This window comes from Cyanistes caeruleus, chromosome 1 (genome assembly GCF_971803275.1).
Source record: "Cyanistes caeruleus chromosome 1, bCyaCae1.hap1.1, whole genome shotgun sequence".
Taxonomy (NCBI): domain Eukaryota; kingdom Metazoa; phylum Chordata; class Aves; order Passeriformes; family Paridae; genus Cyanistes; species Cyanistes caeruleus.
Window position 1 is genome coordinate 45,018,356 of NC_141701.1, and position 14,370 is coordinate 45,032,725.

The window sequence follows — 14,370 nt, forward strand, 5'->3', positions numbered from 1 at the left end:
GATAAAACAACCACAACGTAATCCAAAAATGGTGTAATCTAACTGCTCTTAATAGAGTTATCCCAGAGACAGCATTGGCCCATCAGTGTAATTGCTGCAGGTTAAGTGGCCTCAGAAACCAGGTTAACTGGAGATTTACTGTGTAAAAAACAGGTTTTTTTGCAAAGAAGAGCTTGAAAAATTAAACAGATTAATTTTTTAGTTAAAGACTTCCAAATAATAAACCCAACTCCTATGTCTTTCTGAAAAGTAAATCTTCACTGCATTTTACTTACCTGCCTGAAACTGTTTTCATACTCAGAGGTCAGCAGAAGCAGCTGGGAGAATACTGTAGAAGAAGAAAAAAAAAACAAAAAACAGTGGAAATTAAAGAAATATAAGGCAAAATTGATGAAACTTTTCAGTCATATCATATTTTTATTTAATAAATGTACAAACAATGTTCTTTTGATAAATGAGATTGCACAGTACAGTGATAGTGCTTGCAAAACTCTCTCTGGAACTTAACCAACCATAATCCAAACCATGACAATGCTTTTGATTACATGTTAATACCATTAGTGACATACATTTTTAGTCACAGACTTCAACATGAGCAAATAGCACACACAGATTTTTAAAAGTACTCATCAGAGGGAAAATTAAAGAACTCCAAACATTCAAGTTAATGTCAAGTATGTCAGTATGTCAGCTTCCTATCAGGATTGTTTCTAAAACGAGGGATTGTGAACTGACAAGTTAATAGATATGTGCTTTCATTATTACATTTTACACAACTCTAGAAAGTGAGGTCATGTTTACTTTTGCTATCACCAAAACTCGTGAGACAGACTGCAGAATGATATCAAGGCCCTAAAATACACTGCTGTAGGAAGACTGGGATTATTTTCCTAGATCAGCCCAAGACTTCTTCTAGAGCTATGTCCTGCTCATGATAAAATTCAAGAGTTTATGAATCACAAGACTGTTAGAGACATCATGGTCTGTGTTTCCAAGTGTTTCAGTGAGACAATGTTTATAAATTCTAATTGCTCTAGGGAACAGAACTTTATAACATGCTGTTAAAATCTGATTTTACAATTATTAGAGAGATGACTTTGCCTGAATTAAGGTGCAAACAAGACTGAAATATATGCTGAAGCCAATAGTATGGATTTTATATAATAATTAATGAGTAGTAGAGAGAGATAGAAAGAAATAGAAAAAAAGAGAGCAGGGAAAGAAATAATATCAGAGAGATTAAGAGAAAATGTTCCACCACCCTTGGATCCAGATGACATCCTGTCGGTTCTCCTGGTCTTCTCAGTAGCAGGGATCCCAAGGTCATTCAAATCTTCCCACCATTTATACATTTTAGCAAAGAAATTAATGTTCATTGACTAATGCTTCTTTTATCCTATTGTTTAAATTATTCCCTTGCTTCCAATACTATTAAGTCCCATGCTCAGTCTTCCTCCCTTTTTGAGTTGGACCTCACATCTTGAGTCAGTGAGCTACAGCTTCCGTCTGCCAGACCCAGACAGGGATAATTTTTGGCGCAGCTGCGGAGTTGCCTTTCCTTGTGGGCATATTATTCTCCTCCAGGCTTAATTGTCCTTAAACCTAAGATAATTGGATAACAGTACCACCTTTATCTTATCTTGAATCAGGTGGCTTAACTCACATCCAAATTCTGGGAATCCAGGAGGTATATTCAGGCAGGGGGTAGAGGGAGCAGATCAACAGTTGCTTCTTTGCCCTTTTTGCTACAGTGGGAAAAGTCCTTTGATCTTAACAGTATTTGAGGCCATTAAATCTCTTATATGTGCTAAAAAATCTTCAGATTTTCAACAGAGTATTTGCATAGTGCAATGTCTCATTTATTGCTCAGCTGTGATAACCCCACTATACTCTTTCAGCAGTCCTGAAGTCTTATCTCCATTTACTGGTGATTCAAATAATGATGAATGCATATGTCTGCTTTAAAGACAGGGCATCCAAAAAATGTCAGCCTCTACTCTCTTTTAGTATTCTGTCTGGGAATAGCACATTTAGCCTTCTGGTACAGCCCTTTTCGAAATGGGTTCAACATTATGTAAGTCTTACTCCTGGACTGATGACTAGGAGCCAATATTGGTCTAGTCTCCACGGCTTTCTAATCTTTTGAGGATTTAGTCTAGTTGTCAAGGCTGTAGGGATCCATTAGTCATTCATTGTCCAAGTAATATAAAGTATCTAAACATTGAAATCAAACTGTGAATTAATATGACATATAGAAATTATCTACATAGTCTAGAATTAGAAATAGTGAAGGTTTATAAGTTGTGTTTGTTAAGTTTGTAAATGCTGTAAAAGCATGCATGTTTTCTCTGTGTCTCAGCTCATTCAGGAATTAGAGAACTTCCCCTTTTGGACAGTGACAAATAAAAAGCTGCTTCTTGTGAAGAGAAACTGGAAAGCACCAAAATTGTTTGTAGATTCAAATGATCTGCAGGATCAAACAGGCTTGAGTTTCCCTAATCTCTTTGGCTGACAATTAACTAAAGGCCAATTATGTACCTATTTGGAAACTGTGTATTTATTCAGAATATTAACTGAGTCTTAAGACAGGAAGAATAAAGAGTGCTTTCATTCAAAGATAATAAACCTCAGCTGTTCAATATTCATATCACTTAACAAAATTAGAATTATATAGCAGAGCCTTGACTGATTGTGAAGTGAATGAATTACATGGCCAAAATGGAGTTCCAAAACAGGATGCTGGAGAGGATGACTGAGTTAGAATGTAAATATTACAAAGAGAAACAATTACTTTGCAGTGTCTCCCAGACATTATAATTTATGACTTTGATTCAATTAAAATAATTTCAGAGCATTCTAAGTGCAAAGAAGAGCACTCAAAGCCAGTAAAGCTATGAAAATTGGCTTCACAGAGGGCTGGTTTGTTCTATAAGAAAGCAAGATGTCTACAGAAAACTTTCAAAATATCCTCCTGATAAGTCAAAATTTGAAGAGTTGATAACAAGGTGAAGAGGACAATCATACAAATTAGTTCCAGGAAGACAGCTTGGGAAAACAATCACTCATTAAAACCACTTATTTTTTTCTCAGAGACTCAACAAATTAGTTATTCTGCAGAAAACACATTTTGAAATTATGTTTTCTAGAGTCATCTATGGCTTGCTGCCGAATATACCTCATTTAAGATACTGAAGACCAGATTCTGGACACAAGTTTACACATGTAACAAAGGTGAAGCCTCAGAAAATGCAACCTATTTTGGGGACAGAACACGTACTCTGCTGAAAATTTTGCAGAGGTAAACTAACCCCATGATGGGATTTCTATTCTCCCTCTCTTCCCAGTTTGTTGCATTTCTTTTTGCTTACCTTCTTCCCATCTATAAGAGATCTGTACTTGAATTACCATCTTAGTTTTTCTTATTGTTCTTTGGGACTTTCCAGGATGATTATCGATAATCAAAGGCAAACCATAATTGCAAGATTTGTACGATCAATGCTTAAACATTCAGGTTGCATAAAGAAGAGGTGTTTACATCTACAAATGTATTGTTCACATTGCTATAGAAGACATCCCATGTATGACACTTTTCTGCCATGATGCCAGAAGAGCACGGTGTCACTCCATCGCTCATGCCACATTTTAACTATTGAATCAGGTGCAAGGCAGGCTGCCATTTATAGTGTTTAATATATTTCCTGTAAATGTGCAGGAAATATTTGTTTGAAGTTCTGATGGAAGCAGTATTGATGTTCACAGAGATGCAACAAACTACTTGATGAAAGAAATCATTTTCAAGAAAGAGTCCTATGGGGGAAACAGAGCCTGTTTATTTACACAAAGATCAAAGCAACTTTCATATGAATTGATGCTAAATATTTAGTACTTGAGTGACTAGTAAAGAACCCTCTAAACTTCTAAAGGAAAGAATAAAAATGGGAGAGAAATCCTCATATATAAATATATACATACCCTCTCTGTTGGCAAAATCTTTTTTATTATTTGTATTACAGTAGTGTCTAGGGTCCAGCTTGAGATCAGACCTACTCCATCAAACTGTATCTAAATACTTAGCAAAATACAGCCATTTTCCTGGACAGCTTACCATGAAAATAGGTGGGGTTCAGGAAGGAGGACAAATTCTTATTCAATTTGTGTGAATTTCCCTTATAATTTAAAAAATATGTACATTAAACAAAATTAAGTAAACTTGACATTAAATTAGTCCAAGCAATGGAAATTGATTAATGTCCATGTCAGGAAAAACAAATATGAACAAAAGACCCTATATACTAACTGCTCCCAGTGAAAACTTTCCTTAGGTTTTCTATCTATATTCTCATTTTCTTCTTCATACAAATCTAGTTTAATTACAAAAATCAAAATCAGGGCTGAGTTTTTCTTACACAGTTTCAGAGGCTATTCAGATACACACTGCTCAAGCACAAAAATAGTATGAAAAAGTGCAGGAATAGACACCCAGCCACCAAAGAAAACCATCTCTATGGGTTGCCAGCAGCCTCAACCTCACCCAAAATAGCTGCCTCTAGCTGGCAGAAATCTCAGTCTCCCTCCTTAAAGGTGAATCCTGAGGTTTCAGGAGGAACTGTGCCAAAACTGATGACTACATCTGAGTGACAGAATCTCTGCTGCTAGGGAGGGGGTGGGCTGCAAAATAGGTCAGTGGCATGTATTTCTCATAGTTCACCACCTTCTTTCTAGCATCTAGCTGCAGATCTCTAACCCTGCAAGACCTCCTTCTAGAAATCCGTGCTTAATCTGGAGCTAGGCTAAATTCACACCTCCTTAAATCAGAAAAGCTTTGTCCTCCTATGTGTAATGTACAACTTTCCACTGTATGGTCCTGAATAGTCCTCATTTCCGCAGTAGTTCTCCCAATAGCACATTAAGTGTGCCTTTACCATCTGTCACATGTGGTTTGCTCTCTCTCTTGTTCTTTATTACTAGCAATATAAAATAACATCTAAAGAGTAGGAAGAGTAGGGTTACTGCCTGCAAGGAGTAAATAAAGTGAAAAATTGACGACAACTTGTAACAGACATTTATGAAAAGATCTTATTTGTTTTCTATTCCTTCTCATATTCAAAGTAGATTCTTCAAGCTACAGTCACTCATATTGTACTCATTACTCTTTCTTTCTCCTCAAAGAGGAATTATTTTATTTTAAACTTAAATAGTGAAATTTTTCTCTCTGTGCAAAGGTTTATAATAAATATACTATTATGCAAACTAGACTACCTCAAACAAACAAAAAAGTGCCATTGCTTTAAATTCCTAACAATGGGAAACCAGTAAAAAAATTAAAACAAAATCTGCTGTGTACTAAGCCTTGTGGACAATTTCAGGCACTGAACTATATTGAGCTCAGGAGAATTGACTCCCTTCTTTTCAGTGCCTAATGGAGGTCATGTGCTCCTTGGTTCTAGCAGCTATAGACTTGTGAAGTGTCTGCATTAATTCTCTGTGTGACCTCAGATGGGCTCACTTGCCTGTCACGGCACAGCTGGTCCCTTTTGGATACTTGACTGTTTAAGTCTAAAAAAGACTGGGCCCTGAAATTCTAGTCCAACCTCCTTGCCATGGGCAGGAACACAAAGAATTTTCCATATCTTCCCATGAGAGCTCAGAGCCATTGATGTTATTGTCGGAAAGATTTCCTTGAAAATTAATTCATTTTTTCTCTTTTCAGTTCCATCTTATTTTGTCAAATAACATTGCACTTTCTTCAACCTAGTCTAAGGTTTTGCTAATCAGAAGTTCAGTTACAGATATTACAGCTGCTTGGAACCTTTCAAAATTTATCTTTTTTTTTTTGTTTTTTAATAGCTGTTTATTAATACCAAAATGTTTCACAAAATTGTATAGATTTCAACATCAGTTTTGATGGCATGCTTTTTGAGGTCATGGATGAAATCTGTGGCAACCCTAAAAAAGCATGTGTAGACAGAAATAAATATTAGAAAACTAATCTTTTCATTGCACAAATGCATGTACCTTTTTGTAAGAATATTTATTATCCATTTTTTGAACTCAAATTACAATAAAATTTTTAATTGATACAATAAAACCATATTGTCAGTTCTCAGTCAACCATTATATTTGTATATTAAGACAATGTAATTATGTTTTCAATTTGTTATTCATCAGAAATAGATACTTAACAGGACACATTCTAATGGCCTGTCTCTTTTGGGTTTGATACAATTCAATATTTTCATTAATGATCTAGAAGGAAAAGAGAGCAGGCTTATTAAGTTAAAAGATACCATTTATTGGGAGGGACCAAAAGAATGTTAGAGGACAAAGACAGAACTCAAGATGATCTTAAAAAATCAGAGATATAGACAGAAAATATTACAAGATTTAGTAGTGGTAAAAGTAAGATCCCATACTTAGTCATTATTAATTAACTACATAAATACAGGATGAGGAATAACTGTCTACAGACAGTTCTGTAAAAAAAATAAATGAAGGATTGTAAGGGGTCACAAAGTGAACATGAGTCAACAGTGTCATGCTGTTGTGAAAAGGCAAATGCCTCAGAATCTGTACAGCAGGATGTATAAGAAAGACTATGACTGGAAGGAAATGTGAAGTAATCCCTCTTCTTTGTTCAATGTTTTATTCAACCCTATGGCCTTAGACAGAATATTGTGTCTAGTCCTGGGCAGTATACTTCAATAAACTCATAGATCAATGCAGAGAGTCTGGCAAAAAAAAAAAAAAAAGATCAGAGGTTTAAAAACATGGCCTATGGGCAAAGACTAAAGGAAATGAGTAGTTTAATTCAGAGTAGAGAAGACCAAAGAATGGTGTTTGCTTTACATAACAAACAAACAAAAGGGATGAGATGATTTCTTGAAGTTCTTTTCTTGTCCTAGGATTTCATGATTCCTGGCTGCTGAAGTAAATAAGACTATAGTTCTCTGGAGCAGGAACACCAGCCAGAAACACATAATACCTCCAAAATAAAAAAAAAAAAAAAAAAAGAGGTATCTTTAAATTTCTCGCTCTTATTATAGGAACTTGGATAGAGAAAAAAGTGTAGCTGACTCAGAAAAATATATCATCATTAAGAAGCAGAAAATAGTCTGTGTAATTCACTGGAAAAGAACTTAAAGTCTACTTGTACCATGTGATTTATAACTTACTTCCACTCCAGAATACATAGCATTAGTTATCGAATGGTTTGGGTTGGAAAGGACCTTAAAGATCATTTTATTCCACCTCCCTGCCATGGACAAGGACACCCTTCACTAGACCAAGTTGCTCAGAGCTCCATCCAACTGGGCCTTGAACACATCAAGGGATGGGACTTCCCCGTCATTATAAAAATGTCTTGAGATTTTTAATAATCATTTAACAATCAAACTAAAAACAATTCAAGCTATAGCTTCTATTCAAGTGTAATAGTCAAAGAGATATATTAGATAGTATAGTAATTTAAATCTCTGTGTCTGTTAAATAAGCACCTTGGTTTTTTTTGGCAGCACAAAACCAGAATTAACTATTAGACCCTCTAAAAAAAGGCTTGAGTTATCATGTGCTGTACTTCCTAACAGATATCTCTATAAAATCCTTAAATCAGCTCTTTACTATACTTCCCATATGGAAAAAGTGAATTGGTGAGGAAGTTTCAGAATTAAGTACTGGGAAATGTGGTGATAAAAATAACTGCAAAATGAGCAGCTTACACAATATAGGTCCTAGATACAGTTAATTTTTACTTCTACGGTGAATACAGTTTCTGTGAACCCCAAAGGAAAGGATATTCATCTTGTTTCATCCTGGAGGAAGGAGCTGCCTAAAAGGAAAACTGCTGAGAACACAAAGCGGTGACACAACGTTTGAGATGTTCTATAGAAGCAACATACAGAGACTGCACCATTCATCAAGCTGCACATATTGTTCCTTTGCAAACAGTGCTTTTTCCTCCAGCTGCCAAAGTGGTGAGGAAAATCATTTAGTTCAAGTCATGTGAGTCCTCTGTGGAAGTACTGGACTGGACAGTACTTGCTAGGACTTCCAGACAAAAGAGGACAATACAGGCAACTCATGACAGCAGGGAGAGCATAAAACCAGAAAATTCTGGGAGTTGTGGTCTTTTGGTCTTCTCCTCACCCAAGGAGCTACAATGAACTGAAAATGCTGTACCCAGAAAATTCCCTGAAATCTTTCTTGTCTCCAACTTCATTCCGGGAGCATGAAGACTGAGGACCAATGTTCCTCTTTTTACTGTGTTGATGGGGCAAGGAAAGGATAACCTAGGCTTGTGTCTCACTAAGGAGTGTCATTGAGAGCAAATTGAAAAGGTGTGGGGTTGCCTAAATAGCAAAACAATTCCCCAGCTCAGAAAAAAAAAATAAATTAAAAGGTACTGGACTCCAAAAACTTTGTGTCTTGATAAATAGAACATGACACCAGGTAGCAATAAGAAAAGAATTTTCACTTTAGAAAAAAAATCTTATCAGCCACCCACCATGTGCTATAATTTAAAAGCTTTTGAGCAAAAAGCACTGCTTTACTGCTAAAAGGTTTAAAATGCTGCAGTATGTAGACCAAAAAGTCTTGATTAGCTGTGGCAGATGAGTCAGCAGAGAAACAGTTCACAATGCAGTGCAGCCCTTACATTTTGACATGTATTGTTAAGGGCTCCCCAAAGTCATTCCAAAGAGGCAAAGAAAGAAGGAAAAAAGAAAAAAAAAAAAAATAAAAAGGAAAGTGTGGCATAATGAATTCAACCTTGAAAATAACATAAGGGAAAGGATATGAAAATGGAAGGCATAGCATTTTTCACCACCATAGATTTTGTGGAGATTATAGAATTAGCATACAAAATTTAGTCTTTCCTGCCACAGGGTATTCCTCAAGATGTCTATGTATTGGATTGTCTTGTTGCACTCTGGGCAGAAACTTACTCCTGCAACAAGGGAAGTAGTGTCTTAATATTATGTGCTACAGCACAAGGCCTTTTCTATTTTTGAGAGAAAGAAAATGTTACATAAATACAATAACAGATGTGCAGTAGTGCTGGATGACTACACACTGTGCATCTATCTATGACTCTGTCATCTATAAATCTAAATAAACAAAAATAATTTGATGGAAGGGCTGGATAAAACATATCCCAGAAACATGCTGGTTCTCCAGCACTGATGTACAGTTAGCTGTTTCTTTCAGAACATGATGAAATTAAGCTCCCAGAGCAGAAGTCAAGAAGGGAAAAAAAGAAGACATAAAAAAAGAGGTTCTGACAGTTCCAGATCCCATGATATTTCTAGCAAAAGTCAAAACTCTGTCATTAATATTCCAGGTTTCTACAGGACTGAATTCTGTGAACATTCCAGACAATCATATGAAATTACAGTCTGGTTTAGAAGTGAGATGGTTTTCTTTAGTCTCTCAAGGTCTGAAGAGCTACTGTTAAATGTGAGAATGCAGAAGTTCTCTTGCATTATTTAGCATGGCTGCATGATGGGAAACATTTTACAGTGTCCTCTTGTTGGAATTGCTACGCTTCTCAATGCAATAACCGGCTATAGAAGTGACTTGGATCAGGATGTTGCAAGAAAGAGTTGCAGAACAAGAGCAGCAGCTCTCTGCAGAGAAGAAGTTAAATGACAAGTTCACCCTCCTGTTAGGACTATAAAGTCAAGGGCTGAAGTAATAGTCCCACTTTCTCCTCAGACAGGGATGCATAATAGACCCACAGCTGCAGCAACATAGGGAAAAAATAATATGACAGCAAAGGTTTTCCCTCTGCCTGGATAATATCAACAACAGCTTCTGTCTCCCCACACTGAGCTGTATATGCCTAAATTTTGAAATATTACCTTCTTTTTTCTTTGTATCCTGAGCCTGAACTGAACAAATATGTTATGAATAATTAACACTCAAGCCTATTTAAATTTCAAAGGTAGTGGAAGTCTTCCTCTCTAATTTTCTAGATTGGTACACACTGTTTTGATTCCAAAATATTTGTTAAATCAGCAGAGGTGGGGTTTTTTCCCTGTACTTTTTGGAATGTGATCAAAGTCTAAGAAGGCATTGGGATGAGGAAACAGTTTCCAGAAGCATCATTTTCACCACTGTGGGTTAAACCATGCTCTTTTTCTAGTATAAGAATCTAATCTTTCAGTTGTTACTAATATAGTTCAAAACCGACTTAATATAAATAGAAATACTGATGGATTTCACAGTTTACTGTTAAATTCCTATCATAATTTCACATCATGAGAGGTTTCTAACCACACTGTTAAATTTTGTACAGTTCTTTACACATTTTTATTTTCACTAGGCTTATATTTTACTGTCTTATAACTGTACTGCATCTAAACACAGAACCATAGGGAGACAGGTAGATAAAAGGTTCAGATGGTGCTAGGAAAAGTCTTTCAGCAGATCTTAAGCCAGACAGAACTCTGTGTGCTTTATATTGCAGCTGTGTGCAGTAACTGTAGACCATCATACTGCACAGATGGAAGTGCAAGTTTGAGGGCTATTGAGCATGTGGATTTTCCCAGTGTGTCACAATTACAGAAACATCTGTGCTAAATAACTTCAAGCTGATCCACAGCAAAAATTGGCAATGTTCAATAACTCTCAATATCCTCTTTTTCCCCTGTGGTGAGAGGGCCTAGTGATTGCAAGTTGGACTATAGTATAAAACATGTAGCTTCATTATTTCAGGGCCTATTTAGAGATTTCTCCCATGGTATATTACCTAAAAAATCCATATGTTTTTCTTTACTTAGCTCTGTAGAGCCTGAGTTTCAGAGATGCCACATGCCTGCAGCTATCATTGACTTCCATTAGAGGTGTGGATATAGAAGTTCTCTGAAAATTGAGTCCTGTGGGGATATTTTTAATTGATTTTGATTTACACAGGGAAAGGGAGCAGTCTGGGTGGCATGATCATAAGAGAACAGAAAAGAAACAGAGGCAGTGTGCCCGTAGGAAGGGATTAAAATCTATGAACACATCTGATATTTATATTGTGCCATAAAAGCACAGAAAACATTCATCACTTTCTTTGTTCTAGTGCAGACAGTAGAGACAGTATTCCCCTGAAAAACTGTTACAGAACAGAAAACTTTCCCAAATAGCCTAAATGATATAATTACACAATCTTCAACATATTTAGACCACAATGAAGCTTAGGAAACTTCACTGTTCCTTATCTATGACTGAGTTAAGACATTGTTTCTCTCCTTAGATTCTCTTGGAGCATTGTAACTGAGAGTTTTTTTGATGTAAGTTCATCACTCAAATATGACACATTACCAATTCCTCATGAACTGCCACAGAATGATTTTTCAGTCCTTGCTGTCTCTAATTTCATCTAGAAAAGCACCCCAAAAAGTCACCAGATTTTTCTCACTTCCTCCCATTAAAAGAAATAGGATTCATACATTTCTCAGCCGCAATACAATACTAAAACTTCTGCCTAATGTACATTTTCCATGCATTTTCCAGCATCAATTGGGACTTTCCAAGTGTTTAATATTGTTCCTCAGAAACTGTGACCATTCTTTAATGTAATAGACTCAGCAGTAGGATTCCTTCCCTTATATCTAATATGTTTTTTATTTTCCTCAGTTCCACCCCAATTTCTTCCAAGAATACTATTATTCAACTAAATATTTCCTTGACTGCTTTGATGTTCAGACTCTTGAAATATTAGCGAACTAGTGAATGCATCTTATCTGACATTCAGCCAACTTAAACAACGTTAGTTCTTTCATCTTTATAAACCAGCCTCCAGTTTTCGATAATTACTGCTACCTGTTTTTAAATTCTTCCTAGTTAATCTCTGACTCTCCATGTACTGCAGCTACTATAATATTCCAACTACCATCACATCTGAACTACAGAGGAACTATAATCTTCTTGGTTTATGATATGACTCCTCAGAGGGAAGAGCCAAAATCATATTGGCTTTTTATGCAGCCTTATCTCTTTGCCAGCTCTCGCATAATTTTTTTGCACTTCAATATATATTCATCCTAGGGTGAATGCATAGCTAGCTGATGTCTGAATATGGGTCTTCTCTCCTTCCTTTTTTCAAAGATGTTAAGCTTCTAAGTAGGGACACAAAAAAAAATCAACACAAAAACAAACAAAAAAAAATTTAAAAAAAAAGCAAAACGAACAAAATCTCACTCCAACATAAAGGATAGATTGAAAGATTGAAAGAATTTCTGTCTGTTTTCCTCCTGGCCACCCATCCATCCCCAGTGCACACCCACCTGAAATCATCCAACTCTCCCAGAGCTCTCTCTGCCAACTCTAACAACTGCCAACTTGTCAAATGATTCTGTTATTGTGTCCCCATAGCAACAAGCTTTCTGGCCTGAGTGGCAGTATTTCCATATTGTGAACTGGAAACTTTCCCAAATAACTCTAGGAGCACGTGGAGTTTTCCTGCTATGCATATATCTTTTTCTTTTCTCCTCCCAGTGCTTCATATATTAAAAGGAAGTTATTTATACTCATTGCAACGGATGGTATGATGACAGCTGGCTTTTGAAATTTGCTTTAAAATTCTGTAAATCTGTCCTTTCTGTGGAATTTATGTTCCTTTTGAAATATAATTTCTGAATTTTAATGCCATATTTAAAATAAATTTTAAAAAATACCAGTAAGTATCATATCAAAATCTTACTAACAGAACAGAAAATATATAACATATTATGTGACACTTTCTTTTAAAGTCAATGAGAAATATAGGAGAAATACAGAAGAACTGATGAAAATGTTTTCCTTGAGGAGGAACACATTTCAAACCCATGTATATCTAGTACATAACTCTACTGTATGCTTTGACTAATCTTCCAGAGCAACAGTGTTTTGATCATACAGACTGATTATGCATATATTAAAAGGGAAACAAGGTGAGGAATAAAAGCAAAATAAATCCCACAAGTCTAAGTGAATTGGGTGAAATTTATACCCCTAAAAATATGGCAATTATGTCAGCCATCTCAAATTTTAGCAGCATTTTTCAGTTAGATTATTTAATCTCACTCACTTTTGAAGATGTCTCCCAGTGCATTTACCATGGCCAACTAAGGTCATAAGTGAAAGAGTAGGTGGGTGTTCTCAAAGCATGTGGAAACTACATTTATCAGCACCATTACAACATTCACATAATACCATTCCAAGTCAGCATTTAAGTAAAAGTGAATAGAAGCCAGTTTGCTGTCTTTTGGACATGATGTGGGTCTACACAGCAAATGGTGGAGTCATCCCCAGTATCCTTGTAAAGTGCAGGTTTTGTGCCTAACTCTATCACCTAGGTTACCAGCATAGTGTCAACAGTTTAACACCATCATATTCTTTTTTTGGCTGCTTTGCTACATATTAAGCTTTCAATAATGAGTGACAGCTCATCCTATTAATTGCATATTGCTAATTTTGTGGGTTTAAGACTATTATGGTGCTTAATTGCAATGTTCTTTAAGAGGCTTTACTGAATAAAGGATTGCATGTCCAAAATATACCAATGTAAATAACACAAATTCACAAATTAAAAGCTTATTCTAAAAATTAGGACCCCATATATGAAGGTTGATAAGGAAAGAAGCAAAAATTCTTAACTGTTTGATGAAAGCAATTAATCATTTCTTCAATAGTCAGCATACTTTTAATCTGAGAATAATGGAGGAAAGAATTAACAAAGTCTACTTAAAGGAGAGAGATCCATTTCATTGTAAATATTAATTTAAAAATACAGTAATTTTATGGGGAAAACTTTGTAGGCCCTATATAATAAACTAAACTGTGCTTCATTCACACATTATGTCCTAGCAGCTCCAGCTAGTTATGCCTATATTACAGAGAAATCCTTACCCGGGGTCCACAAAAGCACTGGGTCGAGGCAAACTTTGGGTTCCACAAATGAGACACTTCCTTGAGCATTGTTTCTGTCTGGGGAAGTACAAAATACAGTTAATATCAAAACACCTGCGTTGGTTAGGTTATGAGCACAAGCTGAGGGAAAAACTTGCCTACATGACAGCAAAAGAGGGGTGGGTATAGGACAATCTGGCAATTGGACAAGGATTGAGCACAATGCTGTGACGTGACCTGAGGGTGACGTTGGCCACCCCTGTCCTCACATGGAAGCTTGTCCTCACCCTCACACAAGTGTGCAGCATCAGACTGTGAATCACCAAAGATTCACAGCACCCTACCCCCAAATATAGAATGCAGAAGCCCAAAACCTGCCAAATCTATGCTTGTCACATAAAGAACGAAGGAGGAATGAACATCAAATATTCCACAACATTACACAAATATTCAGAGAACCAGAGAATCACAACACCACTCAGGTTGGAAAGGACCTCT

General features: G+C 36.1%; 2 long non-coding RNA genes across 11 annotated transcripts in view; one reads left to right on the forward strand and one right to left on the reverse strand.

The window, feature by feature from the left end:
- The window catches only part of LOC111924908 (uncharacterized), a 171,156-nt gene that overhangs the window by 26,101 nt on the left and 130,685 nt on the right, over window positions 1–14,370 (reverse strand). For 9 of the 10 annotated variants that reach the window (XR_015286943.1, XR_002861900.2, XR_015286942.1 and 6 more), the window contains 2 exons: window positions 13,873–13,950; window positions 276–328 (listed from right to left, as the gene is read on the reverse strand). This is a non-coding gene — a long non-coding RNA (uncharacterized LOC111924908). The remainder of the gene's footprint in view (window positions 1–275; window positions 329–13,872; window positions 13,951–14,370) is intronic. The other variant, XR_015286948.1, reaches the window with a different exon arrangement.
- The window catches only part of LOC111924909 (uncharacterized), a 47,780-nt gene that overhangs the window by 3,819 nt on the left and 29,591 nt on the right, over window positions 1–14,370 (forward strand). The gene's annotated exons all lie outside the window — the stretch shown is intronic.